This window comes from Salvelinus fontinalis, chromosome 3 (genome assembly GCF_029448725.1).
Source record: "Salvelinus fontinalis isolate EN_2023a chromosome 3, ASM2944872v1, whole genome shotgun sequence".
Classification (NCBI taxonomy): domain Eukaryota; kingdom Metazoa; phylum Chordata; class Actinopteri; order Salmoniformes; family Salmonidae; genus Salvelinus; species Salvelinus fontinalis.
The window spans coordinates 16,999,199-17,021,427 of record NC_074667.1 but is presented as its reverse complement, the minus strand read 5'-3'; the positions used below and the strand labels follow the sequence as shown (position 1 = coordinate 17,021,427).

General features: G+C 42.2%; 1 protein-coding gene across 10 annotated transcripts in view; it reads right to left on the bottom strand.

Annotated features, from left to right (window-relative positions):
* chd6 (chromodomain helicase DNA binding protein 6) overlaps window positions 1-22,229 on the bottom strand; it is a 119,395-nt gene that overhangs the window by 82,381 nt on the left and 14,785 nt on the right. The gene's annotated exons all lie outside the window — the stretch shown is intronic.

Below are 22,229 nucleotides of genomic sequence, written 5' to 3'. Positions count from 1 at the left end.
AACCATAACTTTATTCAAGACTCATGCCAAGAGGTGTACTTTTACAGCTACAAAGATACAAAAGTAGACCCAGAACTCATTAAAACTCAAGGACACAAGGTCAGAGAGAAGTCCTTGAGTTTAAATATAGCAACAATATAATGTTCTTATAGCTTCACCAATTGTATCCATGAGCACTGAATCACTACCAGCAGATAATTGTGTGTAGAGAAGGCAGATATGGCACGATTCATGTGATATTGGCTAATATCGTTGCGGGCCCATTTTGAGCAACATGTTATTTATAAACCTAGGCAGAGCACATGTGGAGGGGTATATGGGACGACTTAGACATGCAATTTCTGCCGCGCTGCGTTTATTTGCAGCCTGCCTCATGCAGGTATGAGGATAATGTCAATGAAACAGACTCCCAAGCGCCAGTTGGAATCAGGACTGTTGCCACGGAAACAGGGTCTGTACCAAGCTGCGGGAAGCAGCAACGTAAACACGCAGTCTCTGTGGTAACTCTTTCGTTGCCAGCTCGCGGGACTATTTGGCATTTCCTCCATTTAGCATTTGATTGGACAGACGCTACCCGATAGCATGCATCGGTCAACAGCTGCTTTTTCCAGTCTTCAGGCTTGGTTGAACCATTGAAAGAGAGACGGCCAACCACTGTCATTAGGACACAGCCTTGGTCAGATAGTCAAATTCCACACACACACCTTGAATGGAGCTCTTAGGATTGTGAGATGGAAAACACACAGGTTCAGCATTCATGAAAAAGAGTGCCACCAAATAGTGGAGGTCTCAAAAGTTTAAATTATAGGTACAAATCGGCCTGGGCCCTCGAGTTGGAAGGGTGAATGACCAGTAGGAGACAGATGTACAGAACACACATTTATTACCACACAACAAAAAGACACATACACACACGGCAATAGGAAGAAGACTGATGGAATAGATGAAAGTGAAGTGGTTTTCTGTAATGGAACAGAACAGGGAATCTATTACACATCAGCAAAGGCTAATAGCAATGAGGCATGTAGCACAGGCTAACAATAATAGCACCGCTATGCAACAGCTATAGCTGTAATGTACACAATATAAATGACTACGGATTAGCATGTAGCGGCTAATAGCACTGGGCTAGCGAGCAGGACGTAGCACCATAATCACACTATGTACATTAGCAGTGAACTAGCATAGTATACAATATGTATAGACATTAGCAGTACCTGGTGGTAGCAAAACACAGTAATCTATACAGTAATCTATACAGCAACAGCATACAAAACTACATTACATTTTAGTAATTTAGCAGACACTCTTATCCAGAGCGACTTACAGTTAGTGCATTAATTTTAAGATAGCTAAGTGGGACAACACATATCACAGTCATATTATGTAAATTGTTCCTCAATAAAGTAGCTATCAGCAAAGCCAGATCTAGTAAGAAGGGAAAAAGTCATGAGATCAGAGGTGGCAGAACCGGGTACTCTGGTTAGGGTGTTTGGTTTCCGCATAGCCTGAAGGTGGGGAGGGGCAGGCCCTCTTTCTGCTCCGTAGGCAAGTACCATGGTCTTGTAGTGGATGCGAGCCAGCGGAGTGTACAGAGGAGCGGGGTGACATGGGAGAACTTTGGAAAGTTGAACACCAGGCGGGCTGCAGCCTAAGTTACAGGGGTTTGATGGCACAAGCGGGGAGCCCAGTCTACAGCGAATTGCAGTAGTCCAGACGGGAGAGGACAAGTGCCTGGATTAGGACCTGCGCCGCTCCTGTGTGAGGTAGGGTCGTACTCTACAGATGTTGTAGAGAATGAGCCTGTAGGAGCGAGTCAATGCTATGATGTTTTCAGAGAATGAAAGGGTATTCTCCAGGGTCAGGCCAAGGTTCTTTGCACTCTGGGAAGGGGACACCCTGGAGTTGTCAATCGTGATGGAGAGGTCTTGGATCGGGCAGGCCTTCCCAGGGAGGAAGAGCAGCTCCATCTTGTCGAGGTTGAGCTTGAGTGCCGACATCCAAGCTGAGATATTTGCCAGGCACGCAGGGGGAAGGAGAAAATAAGTTGAGTGTCATCCGCATAGCAATGATAGGAGAGACCATGTGAGAATATGATGGAGCAGATTGACTTGGTGTATATAGAAAAGAGGAGGGGGCTTAGAACCGAGCCCTAGGTGACACCGGTAGTGAGAGTACGTGGTGCAGACACAGATCCTCTCCATGTCACCTGGTAGGAGCGGCCTGCCAGGCAGGATGCAATCCAAGAGTGTACAGAGCCTGAGACGCCCAGCCCTGACAGGGTGGAGAGAAGGATCTGATGGTTCACGGTGTCGAAGGCAGAAGATAGATCTAGGAGGATGAGAACAGAGGAGAGAGTCAGCTTTGGCAGTGCGGAGAGCCTCCGACACACAGAGAAGAGCAGTCTCGGTTGAGTGACCCATCTTGAAACCTGACTGCTTAGGTTCAAGAAGATCGTTATGAGTGAGAGAGTTGGTCAGACAGCACGTGTCATGTTTTTTGGTAAGAAAATAAGGAACGGATAATGGTCTGTAGTTTTTGATGTCAGAGGGGTCGAGTGTTGGTTTCTTGAGAAGGGGAGCAACTCTGGACCATTTTGAAGTCAGAGGGGATGCAGCCAGTGGTCAGGGATGAGTTGATGAGGGAAGTAAGTATTGGGAGAAGGTCTCCTGAGATGGTCTGGAAAAGGGAGAAGGGGATGTGGTCGAGCGGGCAAGTTGTCAGGCGTACGGACCTCACTAGTAGCAGGATCTGGAGAGAGAAGGGAGAAAGAGGTCAAGGCGTAGGGTAGTTCTGTGTGAATGGGACAAATTAACTCAATAGGCTGAGTGAATGAGGCAAGGATGTCGTCAACTTTCTTTTCAAAGTGGTTGACAGTCATCCGCAGAAAGGGAGGAGGGAGGGGGTAGAGGAATAAGGAGGGAGAAGGAAGAAACGTTTCCTAGGTTTGGAGGCAGAAGCTTGAAATTTAGAGTAATAGAAAGTGGCTTTAGCAGCGCATACAGAGGTAGAGAAGAGGGAGTGGAAGGTTGATAGGTCCTCTGGAAGTTTAGTTTTTCTCAATTATCGCTCAGCTGCCTGCCTGTAGCCCTGTTCTGTAAACAGTCACTCAGCCCGGAGGGGAGAGCGGAGCCGTCCGGGAGGAAAGGGGACAGTGCGAGTCATAGGATGCGGAAAGGAAGGAGAGTAAGGTCGAAGAGGCAGAAGGATATAGCAGACGGGAGAGAAAAGATAGAAGAGGAGAGAGTAGTAGGAGAGAGACAGCGAAGATTGCAATGGTGCATGGCCATCTGGGTAGGGGCTGAGTAGCTAGAGGCAGACAGAAAAGGAAACAAAGTAGTGATCAGAGACCTGGATGGGGGTGAGATTAGTAGGTGAACAGTCTGTAGTAAAGATGAGGTCAAGCGTATTGCCTGCCTTGTGAGTGTGAGGTCAAAAAAGGCAAGGAGGGGGAAGAAAGAGTTGGAAAGAAATGAATTGAAGGTAAAGGTTGCATGTGCTTCATTCTATAGCTAGTGAACTCCTGATACAGTGCATTCGGAAAATATTCAGACCCCTCCACATTTTGTTGCATTAGAGCCTTATTCTAAAATTGATTAAATAATGATTCTACACACAATACCCCATGATGACAAAGTGAAAACAGGTTTAGATTTTTTGCAGATTTAAAAATAAAAAACAGAAATAACATATTTACATAAGTATTCAGACCCTTTGCTATGAGACTCAAAATTGAGCTCAAGTACATCCTGTTTCCATTGATCTTCCTTGAGATGTTTCTACAACTTGATTGGCGTCCACTAGTGGTAAATTCAATTCATTGAACATGATTTGGAAAGGCACACACCTGTCTATATAAAAGGTCCCACAGTTGACAGTGCATGTCAGAGCAAAAACCAAGCCATGAGGTCGAAGGAATTGTCAGTAGAGCTCCGAGACAGGATTGTGTTGAGGCACAGATCTGGGGAACGGTACTTAAAAATTTAAAAAAATTGTTACCCTTCCTCTGCAAGGTGAAAAGATGTCCCAGAGTTTCTGAGTTAGCGAGAGCGGAAAGAAAATGCCCAGGAGCACTGTAAGGGTTTTCTACAATTCATATAGCCTAGACAGAAAGTCATTAATAGAACATGAAAACATACCATGGTACAGTGGTTGCTCCTCTAAAAGTTTTGCGACTATGCTGCGGTACTTAGAGGTAATTTGTGATTTAGTACGGTACCCTGTGTCACCACTTCATTGCTCTGGACCAGCGCAGAGAGGGGGAGTTGATTACAAGGGGGAGCACTGATTATGCTTTTGGCTCTCCTGTGTCTCTAACTGACAACCTAAACAGAAACTGATAATTGTGCACGACTTCAGTATTACTTACTAAAACTGTTGTTACAATAAGGTTTTTATTATTTTACTCTTACTGTAGTAGTGTAGCCCAATCCCGACCGATCACGTTGTACGAAAATCTAAATCATCTCCAAAATATTATTTTTAAACAAAGCGATTATTAATTTAGAATTATATAAAAGCCCCTTGGATATTCTCACAGATATATTATTAACCCTGTTATTAGCAGGACAATATATATTGGTCATATTGGTCATGGCTCCCGAGTGGCGCACAATGGGATTGCCTTCTCCAGCTGTATCCCCTATTATGTATCACATCCGACCTTGATTGGGAGTCCTATAGGGTGGCGCACAATTGGCCAAGAATTTCTCTCCCTCTAAAAACTTAAATAAATGTTTTGGCCTTCACAAATTTTTTTTTAAATTAAATACGTTGGAGGCCATTTTGGAGACTCTGTATTTTGATACTTTGTGGATGGGGCCTCCCCAATGCAAAATGAGTTGCTACAGATACCTGTGCCGGCTGCCACCGGGAGACTCATGAGGCGGCTTTTGGTTTGCATTTAGAATCCTCCAATAATCCAATCCTCTATTTGTAATTATTGGCGGAAAGTCACGTCATATTTTTTGACACACTGTGCGCCTACCGTAAGCGACATGAATCTCACTAGTGTTGAGTAATGTGCTGTTAAAAGTGGTGTAGGTCTTATTTAAAGATCATATTGAAGTTAGAAGCAATAGGATTTGAAGGAATAGCCTACAATGTTTTGCACTGCTCTGAGACAAGCATGGGGACTGGTCTTGATAAATCAATGAGATGTTTTATTTTGACTGAATCTCTGCTCGGGTCTTGGTTAGACTACAATTATGGTGTAGAAATGTTAAGCTCTTAGTGTAACCTTTATTTAACCAGGCAAGTCAGTTAAGAACAAATTCTTACTTAAAAAGGACTGTCTACTTCTTCCTCCCCATCGGGGAATTGAACCCGTCTCCCACTTGCCCGCACGACAAAGGGATTCTTTAGCTAATTAAAAGTACTGTGGCCTACTCCCATTGTACAGCGCAATATTTTCTGGGTTTTTCGTTTTTCTTGGAATATAAATACCATAATATTAATCAAATTAACTAAGCAAAATTTCTTAAAATCCGTCCCATATACAATGTTCTTACAAAAAAAGTTGAAAATTCTCTAGTTCTGCAACTATTGAAGGCTATCAAATGCTTCTCGAAGATGCCCACTTGTGGTCAAACTAGCAAACTAGCAAACTTGTCGTGGAGCCAAACTAGTGGCTCCACGACAAGCTGTGCTGCAGTACACTGCAACATTTAAAGGACGAACCACTGCACTTATGATGTACATGACACCTGCTAAAGGTGTCCACATGCTTTCCAGACAAAACAGTTTGTGCATATATTACGACAACATTTAGTCACGTTTTTGTTCGTTTTGGACTTCGGCAAGGGTTTTTCCGGCTGTTCAGGCACACTACATTTTTCACCAGGCAAGCAGAAGTCAGTAGCCGAAGTCTACGCCCCATCATCAGCGATTGGTCAACAGTAGGGATTCTTCAAAAGTGCTTGTTGTTATTCAATGAGAGATGACTCGTGCTCGTGCAAATGTTTTCACTTGAGAAAAACTGCACAAACATCCAAGTCAGATGCAAAATTGCGTGACTAAGATCTCCTCAGCAAAAACGTCAAAATGAATGACAGATTCTATTGCCGCTTTAAAAAAAAATTCAGGCGAGGGTCTTATGCGAGTACACTCGTTCGGTTCGCCTAGCCGAGCTCAACTAGGCGCCAACCGAACTGAAGCACGCTGAGGTCTTAACCCACTCATAGAACGTTCACCAGTTTGCAAACAATGGGCAAGGCTGCAAACAGCCAAACTGGCAGCGCAAAAACTGAAAAAGACCATAAAGCCAGGAACATGTCTTACTCAAAAATAAGAGACAAAATAATTTTCCTCCATACCACTCCCTTCCATGCCTTCGGTCTGTCACTATCCCTGTCAAATCCATCCAGGCTCCTGTCTCCAGCATCCCAAAGCTGCTGGCACACTGTTCTGAGGCTTCATGGCTCTACGTATCCCATGTACTAGCGACTGCATACACACACACAAATGCACGGCGGCACATACACGCAGCCCCTAGTGACGTGCTGCAGTGTACTCGCATGCAAGCCAACTCTGTCGACCACACAGAAGCTGCCTGCAATCAAATTCCCTATGAATCAATACAGCCTTCTGAGCTGCCGATGGCCACAACTGCAGTCAGGTCAACGTTTCCCCCATGCTACCCCCCTAAAGACATTGGCTGTGTCCGAATACCCATACTAGCATACTACATAATTAAACTGCATACTATTTACTCATTGTTGCACACTATTTAGCATGTACCGTTCAGTAAAAATTATACAGTATGCCACGGCCTGCACTGCAGTATTTTATTTTATTTAACTAGGCAAGTCAGTTAAGAACAAATTCTTATTTACAATGACAGCCTAAAAAGGAAAAAAAGCCTCCTGCGGGGACAGGGATAAAAAAATATATAATTAAATTAAAATATAGGACAAAACATGCATCACGACAAGAGACAACATCAAGAGAGAGACCTAAGACAACAACATAGCAAAGCAGCAACATATGACAACACAGCATGGTAGCAACAACAAACATGGTACAAACATTATTGGGCACAGACAACAGCAAAGGGCAAGAAGGTAGAGACAACAATACATCACGGAGTAGCGGCTCCTGATTGGCTAAGTAGTTGCGGTGCGGCCGTGTGTGGGTGGATTTTTCCAAATTCAACAGACATGCATCGCACTAACCAGCCTGAAAATAGCTCATTTCCAATTTGATTAATTTCTCTAAACTTTGAATAGAATAGGAATGGAGTTATAGGCATAATTACACATTTGACCTATAACGTAGCAGACCATGTATCCCATCAGTAATTAAAAAAAATAAAAAATAGGATAGAAGACATTTCAACATATTTATTAGTGAAACCAAAGTGCTACCACATATGAATTAAATCAAAGCCTATTACTTACACACACCAAAACTTTTCAAAAATTATAATCAAAATGCTATTGCACAGAAAAATTTTGATAGTCAGGTGCATCGCAAATTCAGAACCGCCAGACTGCAACCTAATAAAAAAGTAAAGCACTGATCATTGGAAACAAGATCAGAATGACTGCTAAATTAAATAGGTAGACTAGCCTACCAAACTAAAACAATCCATACGCCTGATTAACATGACATCAATAACGCAGCCACATCCCGAGTCCCTGGTGCCGACACATTCAGAAATCAAAAGATGTTTTAGTATTTAGTTTATAAGCTCTGACAAGAGAACAAGAAAGACTTTTCAGTGAGAAAACAGAAAATAACACTTCTGTTTTCAAAGATGTAGCTAGCCTGTGATGCAATACTCATGATCACTTTAAAGAGAACAAAAAGCTACTTAGCCTACATTTGAACACCACGGTAGAAGCGTCAGGCATCTCCCCAAATAAGTTTGACTACTTGAAGAGAACTAGGGCCTATCATTCGCAGCAAACCTCTTCCAATGCATTGTGGAAAAGTGTGCATCGAATTCTACTACTGCGCATTCGGAAAGTAGTCAGACCCCTTGACTTTTCCCACATGTTATGTTACAGGCTTATACCCAAAAATAATTCCTGCAATCAATCTACACACAATACTCCATAATGACAAAGCAAAAACAAATAAAAAAAATTACTGAAATATATAATTTACATAAGTATTCAGACCCTTTACGCAGTACTTTGTTGGAGCACGTTTGGCAGCAATTACAGCCTAAAGTTCAAATCAAAATGTATTGGTCACATACACATGGTTAGCAGATGTTAATGCGAGTGTAGTGAAATGCTTGTGCTTCTAGTTCCGACAGTGCAGTCATATCTAACAAGTAATCTAACAATTTTACAACAACTACCTAATACACACAAATGTAAAGGGATGGAATAAGAATATGTACATATATTTATATGGCCGAGCGGCATAGGCAAGATGCAATGCATGGTATAAAATACAGTATAAACATATGAGATGAGAAATGCAAGATATGTAAACATTATTAAAGTGTCATTACTTTAAGTGACTAGTGATCCATTTATTAAAGTGGCCAATGATTCAAGTCTGTATGTAGGCAGCAGCGTCTCTGTGTTAGTGATGGCTGTTTAACAGTCTGATGGCCTTGAGATAGAAGCTGTTTTTCAGTCTCTCAGTCCAAGCTTTGATGCACCTGTACTGACCTTGCCTTCTGGATGGAAGCGGGGTAAACAGGCAGTGGCTCGGGTGGTTGTTGTCCACACCGCCCTCTGGAGAGCCTTGCGGTTGAGGATGGTACCGTGATACAGCCCGACAGGATGCTCTCAATTGTGAATCTGTAAAGGTTTGTGAGGGTTTTAGGTGACAAGTCGAATTTCTTCATCCTCCTGAGATTGAAGAGGCGCTGCTGCGCCTTCTTCACCACACTGTCTGTGTGGGTTGACCATTTCAATTTGTCCGTGATGTGTACGCCGTTGAACTTAAAACTTTCCAACTTCTACACTACTGTCCCGTCGATGTGGATAGGGGGGTGCTCCCTCTGCTCTTTCCTGAAGTCCACGATCATCTCCTTTGTTTTGTTGACGTTGAGTGAGAGGTTGTTTTCCTGCCCTCACCTACTCCCTGTACGCTGTCTCGTCGTTGTTGATAATCAAGCCCACTACTGTTGTGTCGTCTGCAAACTTGATGACTGAGTTGGAGGCGTACATGGCCACACAATCATGGGTGAACAGGGAGTACAGGAGGGGGCTGACCATGTACCCTTGTGGCGCCCCAGTGTTGAGGATCAGCGAAATGGAGATGTTTCCTACCTTCACCACCTAGGGGTGGCCCATCAGAAAGTTCTGGGCCCAATTGCACAGGGCGGGGTTGAGACCCAGGGCCTCAAGCTTAATGATGAGCTTGGAGGGTGCTATGGTGTTGTATGCTGAGCTTTAGTCAATGAACAGCATTCTTACATAGGTATTCCTCTTGTCCAGATGGGATAGGGCAGTGTGCATAGCGATGGCGATTGCATTGTCTGTGGACCTGTGGGTCCATGCAAACTGAAGTGGGTCTAGGTTGGCAGGTAAGTCTGGAGGTGATATGATCCTTGACTAGTCTCTCCAGGCACTTCATGACGACAGAAGTGAGTGCTACGGGGCGATAGTAATTTAGTTCAGTTATCTTTGCCTTCTTGGGTACAGAAAGAAGGGTGGCCATCTTGAAGCATGTGGGGACAGCAGACTGGGATAGGGAGCGATTGAACATGTCCGTAAACACACCAGCCAGCTGGTCTTTGTATGCTCTGAGGATGCGGCTAGGGATGCCGTCTAGGCCAGCAGCCTTGCGAGGGTTAACACGTTTAAATGTCCTATTCACGTCGGCCACGGAGAAGGAGGGGCCCGCAGTCCTTGGTATTGGGCCGCGTCGGTAGCACTGTATTATCCTCAGTGGACAAAGGAGGTGTTTCGTTTGTCTGGAAGCAAGACGTCGGTATCCGTGACAGGGCTTGTTTTCTTTTTGTAGTCCGTAATTGCCTGTAGACCCTGCCAAATACGTCACGTGTCTGAGCCGTTGAATTGCGACTCCACTTTGTCCCCATACAGACATTATGCTTGTTTGATTGCCTTGCGGAGGTGCGGAGGGAATAACTACACTGTTTATGTTCAGCCATATTCCCAGACATCTTTCCATGGTTGAATGCGGTCTCTTCTTGTGTATGACGCGACAAGCTTGGCTCACCTGTTTTTGGGGAGTTTCTCCCAACATCTCTGCAGATCCTTTCATGCTCTATCAGGTTGGATGGGGAGCGTCGTTTCACAGCTATTTTCACAGCTATTTTCAGGTCTCTCCAGAGATGTTCGGTCTGGTTTAAGCCTGGGCTCTGGCTGTGTGCTTAGGGTCGTTGTCCTGTTGGAAGGTGAACATTTGCCCCAGTCGGAGGTCCTGAGCGCTCTGGTGCAGGTTTTCATCAAGGATCTCTGTACTTTGTTCTGTTCAGCTTTCCCTCAACCCTGATAGTCCCTGCCGCTGAAAAACATCCCCATAGCATGATGCTGCCACCACGTTTCACAGTAGGGATGGTACCCGGTTTCCGCCAGACGTGATGCTTGGCATTCATGCCAAAACTTCTTGCGGATCAGTGGGACGCTAGCGTCCCATTTCGAAAACTTATGGTGAAATGCAGAGCACCAAATTCAAAATATATTACAGAAATATTAAACTTTCATGAAATCACAAGTGCAATACATCAAAATAAAGCTTAACTTGTTGATAATCCAGCCGCCGTGTCAGATTTCAAAAAGGCTTTACGGCGAAAGCAAACCATGAGATTATCTGAGGACAGCGCCCAGCACACACAAATGCATAACAAATCATTTTCAACCAAAGACTTGCGACACGAATGTCAGAAATAGCGATATAATATATGCCTTACCTTTGAAGATCTTCTTCTGTTGGCACTCCAAACGGTCCCAGTTACATTACAAATGGTCCTTTTGTTCGTTAACGTCCTTCTTTATATCCATTAAAACTCAGTTTAGCTGGTGCGCTTCAGTCAATAATCCACTCGGTTTCCCTCCTTCAAAATGCATACAAAATGAATCCCAAACATTACCAATAAACTTATTAAAACAAGTCAATCAACATTTATAATCAAACATTAGGTACCCTAATATGCAAATAAACTATACAATTTAAGACGGAGAATCGTTATTGTCTTTACTGGAGAAAAATACAAAAGAACGCACTCTCATTCATGCGCTTGGAAACACTACAGCCAAAATGGGAGACACCTAGAAAAACTACAATTTCTGGCAAATTTTTCCAAAAGCCAGCCTGAAACTCTTTCTAAAGACTGTTGACATCTAATGGAAGCCCTAGGAACTGCAATCGGCACGATTTCGCCCTATTATAAAAGTGCCAGCCAATGAAATCAGTAGTAGGATGATTTTTTGGGGAGGGGGCGGGGGCAGGGTTGTCCTCGGGGTTTCGCCTGCTATTTCAGTTCTGTTATACTCACAGACATTATTTTAACAGTTTTAGAAATTCAGAGGGTTTTCTATCCAAATCTACCAATTACAGTGGGGAGAACAAGTATTTGATAACCTGCAAAATCGGCAGGGTTTCCTACTTACAAAGCATGTAGAGGTCTGTAATTTTTTATCATAGGTACACTTCAACTGTGCGGGACAGAATCGAAAACAAAAATCCAGAAAATCACATTGTATGATTTTTAAGTAATTCATTTGCATTTTATTGCATGACATAAGTATTTGATAAACTACCAACCAGTAAGAATTCCGGCTCTCACAGACCTGTTAGTTTTTCTTTAAGAAGCCCTCCTGTTCTCCACTCATTACCTGTATTAACTGCACCTGTTTGAACTTGTTAACTGTATAAAAGACACCTGTCCACACAATCAAACAGACTCCAACCTTTCCACAATGGCCAAGACCAGAAAGCTGTGTAAGGACATCAGGGGTAAAATTGTAGACCTGCACAAGGCTGGGATGGGCTACAGGACAATAGGCAAGCAGCTTGGTGAGAAGGCAACAACTGTTGGCGCAATTATTAGAAAATGGAAGAAGTTCAAGACGACGGTCAATCACCTTCGGTCTGGGACTCCATACAAGATCAACTCGTGGGGCATCAATGATCATGAGGAAGGTGAGGGATCAGCCCAGAACTACACAGTAGGACCTGGTCAATGACCTGAAGAGAGCTGGGACCACAGTCTCAAAGAAAACCATTAGTAACACACTACGCCGTCATGGATTAAAATCCTGCAGCGCACCCAAGGTCCCCCTGCTCAAGCCAGTGCATGTCCAGGCCCGTCTGAAGTTTGCCAATGACCATCTGGATGATCCAGAGGAGGAATAGGAGAAGCTCATGTGGTCTGATGAGACAAAAATATATATTTTTGGTCTAAACTCCACTCGCCGTGTTTGGAGGAAGAAGAAGGATGAGTACAACCCCAAGAACACCATCCCAACCGTGAAGCATGGAGGTGGAAATATCATTCTTTGGGGATGCTTTTCTGCAAAGGGGACAGGACGACTGCACCGTATTGAGGGGAGGATGGATGGGGCCATGTATCGCAAGATCTTGGCCAACAACCTCCTTCCCTCAGTAAGAGCATTGAAGATGGGTCGTAGCTGGGTCTTCCAGCATGACAACGACCCGAAACACACAGCCAGGGCAACTAAGGAGTGGCTCCGTAAGAAGCCTCTCAAGGTCCTGGAGTGGCCTAGCCAGTCTCCAGACCTGAACCCAATAGAAAATCTTTAGAGGGAGCTGAAAGTCCGTAATGCCCAGCGACAGCCCCAAAACCTGAAGGATCTGGAGAAGGTCTGTATGGAGGAGTGGGCCAAAATCCCTGCTGCAGTGTGTGCAAACCTGGTCAAGAACTACAGGAAACGTATGATCTCTGTAATTGCAAACAAAGGTTTCTGTACCAAATATTAAGTGCTGCTTTTCTGATGTATCAAATACTTATGTCATGCAATAAAATGCAAATTAATTACTTAAAAATCATACAATGTGATTTTCTGGATTTTTTCTGGATTTTTAGATTCCGTCTCTCACAGTTGAAGTGTACCTATGATAAAAATTACAGACCTTTACATGCTTTGTAAGTAGGAAAACCTGCAAAATCGGCAGTGTATCAAATACTTGTTCTCCCCACTGTATATGCAAGTCCTAGCTTCTGGGCATGAGTAGCAGGCAGTTTACTTTGGGCACGATTTTCATCCGGACGTCAAAATACCGCCCACTATCCCAAAGAAGTTAGCACTGCACGTGTTACCGTTAATGTACCTAAATTCGACCTCGCAAAGTTTGCATTTCCTTCTCATTTCGCTTCTCAAAGTATTGCCATACAGGAATTCGCTGTTGTTGCTTGCCTCTCTGCCATTTTTCAGGCAGTGTTAACGATGATGATGTAGTGGTGTAGAGTCAACTCCAAAAAAAAATATTCCTCGACTCCCATTTCTGAGTGTCAAGATTTAATTCCACTAGGAATTGACTAAGATTCAGTATTTTTGGAACGGATGAGACTGATTAGTTGCTATATTTCCGAGAAAACAGATCCTTGCATCTTTCATAGCGAGCTAGCTAGGGACAGAGAGAGAGGGCAGGGGCACAGTACAGGCACTTATTGACATTCATATTGCAATGTAAAGCTTTACCTACAGATTGGGGATCAATTAAATGGGGTAAAGCAGTACAGTGTAATACGAAGGTCAATACACACAATGGGCTGACTGGGGAGGTGATTTCACACATTCACAGTCCCACAATAGGAGCTACAACGCTAATATTTGTGTAAACTCTTCAGTTGTTTTCTGTGGGTGTCACCGATTAGACTGATTCCCCATTTCATTGCTTCACATTCCAACCTAGTTTAACATTTAGTCTGCATCACTTTCAAAGAGGTACTTTTATTTTGAAGGCAAACCGCAAACTCCACTATTGTGCCTAATCCTTATCGTGGCAAGCTTCACAACACATAACCCGGTCCGATCGAGCCTGACTAGCCATATGAAGCTAGCTGGCTGCTTATAAAATTAGCTTTGGGCAACAGGCTTAAGTAGCTGGCTAGCTATTTATTTTATTGAACTGAAGTTCAATAATACTTACTTACAAGGATTCCTAAATCCTTGCTATAATGAAAATGACTGCAGTTTCTACTGGTTATTGTTTTCAGGCTGGTTGTATTGGTGCAAGCTAGGTACCAAGCTAAATCTAGCTAGCTACCCCATAAGTTGCGGTCGAAGAAATAATGCTTTATTACTAACGCGGTAATGTAAACACATCGTTCGTGGCCAGTGTTTGCAGACTTTTTTGTACAGCTTTGACAGCGCTACTGATAGTAGTGATGGTGCTTGGCTTGCATGTGCAAATTCAGAACACACAACATTCTATAATAGAACTGTGTTATTTGACGTCAAATTAAAAGCTTATTTAACGTGTCGAATAGTGTTATTTGACATGTATCTTTTTTTGACAAACAAAAATGGCATTCCGGCATTGGAACGGATGTCGTGAAGCTAATAGCAGTGACGCTATTACTGTGTAACTCCGGTAGGGCAACATCTGAAAAAATGTGTACTGGTGCCCGACCAGTCGCGAAAGCCAACATCATCCACAACAAAGAACGGTTGACTGTCAAGGGCAATGAATACCATTATCTTGGCGTTAATGGATTTCGCCTTTGAGTTGTCGTCTCGTTGAAATTTTCTTACTCTATCAAATGACTGCTTGACTTCTTGACATTGTGGGCTAGGTTAAGAATGCTGTGTTGCACATGTGGCGCAACATTTTACGTGGCGTCATTACGTCATGTACCTACGTTATATAGGTATGCGCATCAGCTTTGACATCGGTTTTCCACGTTGGCGTTACACTAGACATCGGGCCGATATCGATGTTGGCATTTTTAGTTAATATCGTCCGATTCCGATATGTTCACCGATATATCGTGCATCCCTAGAAAATGCTCTTCATAACTTTAATTTGTTTTAATGCTTTTATGATATTTCAGTTAGTAGGATTAGGATTTTGGTCGTTTGGTTCACAATGGCAAATATATATATTTTTTTTTCTGGACTCAACTAAGGTTTATTCAAATTTCTCATTTGAAATGTATACCTTGCTATAGTTTCTTCTCTCGCTCTCATTATTACCTTAGGCCTACCATGTTTTTGGGTTATTCAAAAACAACTTAACTTTGCGAGCCTAAAACTCTATTAACTTCATTCATTGTTTGATAATGAAACAGCAGGAGAAGAACTCTAGCATCCATTAAACTGAAAAAGTGTCTTAACACTAGAACTGCTTGGCCTTTCAGCCTAAAAGTACCCGCTAGAGAACGATGGATAAATAGTACATTAACTATTATAAAGGATTAATTGCATGAAGAAATATTTGTGGAAATAAAATTGAGATTGTATAATTATACAAAACATGTCCTTGATTCAGTCCTACAAAAGCAAAGTAGGCCAAAAGCCTATATTCATTTAACTTACAATACAAGCATAAGTGTAATCCATTTGATCAACTTTATTTGTAGATTCGATTAGTAAGAGTTATAGTAATTAATAAATTCCAGTTACAGCTGCTTTTGACAAAGTAGAAACAAAGATCATAATAATATAACCAGACAGGTGCACAGGTGAAATTATTTGCTGCATTCCTAAACAAAAGCACCAGTGCATGAACAATTTTAAAGGATGAATTGCATAAATAAATAGCATAATTTAATTTTAAGTTCATTACCCTTTCTAGCCCAGGGGTTCCGCTAGCGGAACACCCACATTCCGCTGATAAGGCAGCGCGCGAAATTCAAAAATATTTTTTTGTAATATGTAACTTTTACACATTAACAAGTCCAATACAGCAAATGAAAGATAAACATCTGGTTAATCTACCCATCGTGTCCAATTTTTTTAATGTTTTACAGCGAAAACACAACATATAGTTATGTTAGATCACCACCAAATTCAAAAAACACACAGCCATTTTCCCCAGCCAAAGATAGAGTCACAAAAGCAGAACTAGAGATAGAATTAATCACTAACCTTTGATAATCTTCATCAGATGACACTCATAGGACATCATGTTACACAATACATTTATGTTTTGTTCGATAATGTGCATATTTACATCCACAAATCTCGGTTTACATTGGCGCCATGTTCAGAAATGCCTCCAAAATATCCGGAGTAATTACAGAGAGCCACGTCAAATAACAGAAATACTCATCATAAACTTTGATGAAAGATATGTTTTACATATAATTAAAGATACACTTGTTCTTAATGCAACCGCTGTGTCAGATTTTTTTTAAACTTCAGGAAAAAGCATACCATGCAATAATCTGAGACGGCGCTCAGAAATACACAACATTTCTCCGCCATGTTGGAGTCAACAAACACGAAATTACATCATAAATATTCCCTTACCTTTGATGATCTTTCATCAGAATGCAGTGCCAGGCATCCTAGTTCCACAATAAATCGTTGTTTTGTTCGATAATGTCCATTACAGTGTCCAATTAGCTACTTTTGCTAGCATGTTTAGTTCACATGTCCAAATGCTGGCTGGCGCCGGTCCAGGCGAACTCAGACGAAAACTGCAAAAAGTTATATTCCAGGTCGAATAAACTGGTCAAATTAAGTAGAGAATCAATCTTCAGGATGTTATCATATATATCCAATAACGTTCCAAACGGAGCATTCGTTTTGTCTACAGAGTAATGGAACACATGGCCATGTCATGACTAGCGCGCATGACCAGGAAGTAGCATTCTGCCAGACCACTGACTCTAACATCAACCAGCCCCAGAATTTCCACTTCCTGTTTGGAAGTTTGCCTGCCATATGAGTTCTGTTATACTCACAGACATAATTCAAACAGTTTAAGAAACAGAGTGTTTTCTATCCAATAGTAATAATAATATGCATATATTAACCTCTGGGACAGAGTAGAAGGCAGTTCACTATGGGCATGCGATTCATCCAAAGTGAAAATGCTGCTCCCTATCCCTAAAAAGTTAAGTTACTAGTTTTTGCTTAGTAGCCAGAGCAATGCGGTCATGTGCTGAAAGCATGGACAGCACGGATATCCTTGGAAAAAGTGACATTTGGAAATAAACGGCACACCTCTTGAATTATGAGTTATTTGACAAAATTAAGTGTAATAGAAAACGGAAGAATGTGCTCTTTCACATACTTTATAGAAATCAAAGTGATGACCCTTTCCCTGCATCTGTGAATAACAAGATGCCCCAATCTTTTCATGTACAATGTCAACTGATAGGCCTAATATTGTCACTCATCAAATTTTTGTCAATTTAAATCTTGTCTATAGGCCAACTCTTGTGTGAAATTAGTTTTGATATATTTTAGGTGTTGTTGACGGGCCGGCTGCGCAGGCTGACTGGCATCGTTTGTTTCCCACACATCAAGTTGGATAGTCAAGGATATGTTTTGCATTATTCTAAAGGCCCACTGTAACACATACCATGTTTTTTATTTCCCTTACAATAAATAATATTATTAAGAGTTACAGTAATTAAAACAGTCCTGTAACAGCTTATTTTTACCAAGTAAAATGTAAAAGAGAATGGTATCAACCCCCAAGACGCGTTTCAAATTATTTGCTGCTGATGAAGGCATAAACTCATTATTACACTATTGTCTTTCTAAATTAAAATCAACCCTCTTCGCCCTCCTTATCATTCAGTTATGCCTAATTTAAATTCAATTGTGAAGTAAGGTGCACAATTATCTCCCATTCATCTATTTGTCATTCATTCAGTGAGGAGTGAGAGACGAATTAACCCCTGGCTGGGTACCACAGCCTACAGCACATTGTCTTGGCAGGTTAAGTTAGGAGTAGGTGTGGGGGGGGGGGGGGAACAGGTAAAAAGGCTCTAAATACTTTGTTTGTGATTTCAAAATTCTGACACATAAGTAGTGTAAAATACAAACACTTAGGAAAAGTCAGGGAAGGGGGTGATTTTTAAAAATACAAAATCAAAATGTCAGTGGCCGTTCTAATGTTAATATGCCAAGTCATTCATATCAAATTTCGAGAAAATATAACATTTGAGCTTCTACAACAAACAATAAGACACCAGAATGTCCGCTATAAAACTGGACTTTGGCTATTGTCCCAGATCATTTACGAGAGAGAAAAAATATACTGTATATAATTCTGACCAGCTATTTTGTGCTGCTTTGGTGAAACTTAGCTCTGTATACATTGTCCTCTTGCTTTGTGTAAAACATATTCATTGAAATAGCCTATAGTAAATATATGGGCAATATACTCAGAATGTCAACCTTGCACTGTGGCAGCCTGATCCAATTCTGATAGAAGTAATTGTTTGATTGTGATTTTTTACTTGTCCATTCGGACATCTGAAATCTATATTCTGGTTGTTCAAGTATTTTGTATTGTTTTTTTTTACTTGCCCCTGGACAAGCGGGCAAGCTTTAACCTGTCTAGGATCAGCGTGGCGCTAGCGGCACCCCCCCCCCCCACTGAAAAACCAGTGCCGCGAAATTCAAAAAATATATTTTTTTAAAATATTTAACTTTCACACATTAAAGTCCAATACAGCTAATGAAAGACACAGATCTTGTGAATCCAGTCAACATTTCCGATTTTTAAAATGTTTTACAGGGAAGACACAATATGTAAAGATGTACATCTATTACCTAAAAACACATTAGCATAATCCACCATCTTTTATTTGTCCACCAACACCAGTAGCCATCACCAATTCGGCTAAACTAAGATATTTATAGCCCCTAACCAACAAAAAAACTCATTAGATGACAGTCTGATAACATATTTATGGTATGGGATAGGTTTTGTTAGAAAAAAGTGCATATTTCAGGTAGATGGCATAGTTTACAATTGCACCCACCATCACAAATGGACTAGAATAATTACAATGAGCAACGTGTTTACCTAACTACTAATCATCAAACATTTCGTAAAAATACACAGCATACACGAATCGAAAGACACAGATCCTGTGAATACAGACAATATTTCAGATTTTCTAAGTGTCTTACAGCGAAAACACAATAAATCGTTATATTAGCTTAGCACATAGCAATTAGCAGCCCAGCATTGATTCTAGCCAAAGTGAGCGATAAAAGTCAACATCGCCAAAAGATATTAATTTTTTCACTAACCTTCTCAGAATTCTTCCGATGACACTCCTGTAACATCACATTACAACATGCATATACAGTTTGATCGAAAATGTTTATATTTAGCCACCAAAATCATGGTTAGACAATGTGAAATGTAGACAAGCTGGTAAAGAAAAAGTCCTTGCGCCACTTAGACAGTGATCTACTCTTATACATAAATACTCATAAACGTGACTAAAAAATATAGGGTGGACAGGGATTGATAGACAATTTAATTCTTAATACAATTGCGTTATTACATTTTTTAATTTATCCTTACTTTCAATACAGTTTGCGCCAAGCGAAGCTACGTCAAAAAACATGGCGTCCTAAGCCACTAAAATGTTGACAGAAACACGATTTATCATAATAAAAATGTCCTACCTTGAGCTGTTCTTCCATCAGTATCTTGGGCAAAGGATCCTTTCTTGGGAGAAATCGTCTTTTGGTGGAAAGCTGTCCTCTTGCCATGTGGAAATGTCAACTGCGTTCGGGATGAACTGAAAAGCGTGCCCAACTTTTCACATCGTTGCAAAAATAAATGTCCCAAAATCGCACTAAACGGATATAAATTGCTATAAAACGCTTTAAATTAACTACCTTATGATGTTTTTAACTCCCATAACGAGTAGAAACATGACCCGAGTAATATTACCCCCTTCACTAATGCTTGGAACAGGAGCGGGCCGGTGTCCTCTAGGCGCATGACGCAGCTCCAAAAGAATGACTAGCTTCAGGGTTTTTTCATTTGTGGGGCCTGTGACTGCGCAATCGACCCCATTGGAATCGTCATCACGTAAAGGCATCCAGGGGAAGACGTAAGAAGTGTCCGTACAGTCATAGCAATATCAGTGCCTTTTTAACTGACTTCAGAACAGTGGCCAACATTTCTGAAATCTGAATCCATGTCAGGGAAATTGCTGTAGAATGGGCTCTGTTCCACTTAGAGACAAAATTTCAACTCCTATAGAAACTATAGGCTGTTTTCTATCCAATAATAATAATAAAATGCATATTGTACGATCAAGGATTTTGTGGGAAGCCGTTTCAAAAATTACCAAATTAGCATAAATAGTCTAAACAGCGCCCCCATCCCCAACAGGTTAAAAAAATACAACTTGTTAGAAAATAATTTGAAATTGACAAGTTGAAACATAGCCTATAGATAATTAGCTGGCAGCACGTGTTAACTGTCCTGTTGCGTAATAATCCCATTTTGGAACAGTGAGTGCATTCTGACACCACGTGCATAAAACAACTCACGCTGGGGCAACCGTTAAGAGATACTTGGAACTCACGTATTAAAAAGGTTAACAATTATTATTAGTGTGGGTACTTATATTTGTCTTTTTACACAAGTATAATGGAAATGTGTTTTTTGCATATCCAAACTCCCCATGACACAGCAGCAGGGAGTGGGGTCATGGCCAGGGACGCCATTGTACAGCACCCCTGGAGCAATTAGGGTGCCTTGCTCAAGATTTAGGGTTAAGTGCATGCCCAGCTTTGCCATTCCTGGCTTAGGAAGGCCACCAAAAACTCTGAGATTTCCATACCCAACTATAACACTTTCCGTCAAGATAGAACTGCCAAAGGGGGAGGAGTTGCAATCTACTGCAGAGATAGCCTGCAAAGTTCTGTCATACTTTCCAAGTCTATGCCCAAACAGTTCGAACTTCTAATTTTAAAAATTAATCTCTCCAGAAATAAGTCTCTCACTGTTGCCGCCTGCTACCGACCCCCCTCAGCTCCCAGCTGTGCCCTGGACACCATATGTGAATTGATCGCTCCCCATCTAGCTTCAGAGTTTGTTATGTTAGGTGACCTAAACTGGGATATGCTTAACACCCCGGCAGTCCTACAATCTAAGCTTGATGCCCTCAATCTCACACAAATCATCAAGGAACCCACCAGGTACAACCCTAAATCCGTAAACATGGGCACCCTAATAGACATTATCCTGACCAACTTGCCCTCCAAATACACCTCTGCTGTCTTCAATCAAGATCTCAGCGATCACTGCCTCATTGCCTGTATCCGCCACGGGTCCACGGTCAAACGACCACCCCTCATCACTGTCAAACGCTCCCTGAAACACTTCTGCGAGCAGGCCTTTCTAATCGACCTGGCCCGGGTACCCTGGAAGGATATTGACCTCATCCCGTCAGTTGAGGATGCCTGGTCATTCTTTAAAAGTTACTTCCTCACCATATTAGACAAGCATGCTCCGTTCAAAAAATGCAGAACCAAGAACAGATATAGCCCTTGGTTCACTCCAGACCTGACTGCCCTCGACCAGCACAAAAACATCCTGTGGCGAACTGCAATAGCATCGAAGAGCCCCCGTGATATGCAACTGTTCAGGGAAGTCAGGAACCAATACACGCAGTCAGTCAGGAAAGCAAAGGCCAGCTTTTTCAAGCAGAAATTTGCATCCTGTAGCTCTAACTCCAAAAAGTTCTGGGATACTGTAAAGTCCATGGAAAACAAGAGCACCTCCTCCCAGCTGCCCACTGCACTGAGGCTAGATAACACGGTCACCACTGATAAGTCCGTGATAATCGAAAACTTCAACAAACATTTCTCAATGGCTGGCCATGCCTTCCACCTGGCGACTCCAACCTTGGCCAGCAGCCCCGCCCCCCCCGCTGCTACTTGCCCAAGCCTCCCCAGCTTCTCCTTTACCCATATCCAGACAGCATATGTTCTGAAAGAGCTGGAAAACCTGGACCCATACAAATCAGCTGGGCTTGACAATCTGGACCCCCTATTTCTGAAACTGTCCGCCGCCATTGTCGCACCCCCTATTACCAGCCTGTTCAACCTCTCCTTCGTATCATCTGAGATCCACAAGGATTGGAAAGCTGCCGCTGTCATTCCCCTCTTCAAAGGGGGAGACACCCTGGACCCAAACTGTTACAGACCTATATCCATCCTGCCCTGCCTAGCTAAGGGCTTCGAAAGCCAAGTCAACAAACAGATCACTGACCATCTCGAATCCCACCGTACCTTCTCCGCTGTGCAATCCGGTTTCCGAGCCGGTCACGGGTGCACTTCAGCCACGCTCAAGGTACTAAACGATATCATAACCGCCATCGATAAAAGACATTACTG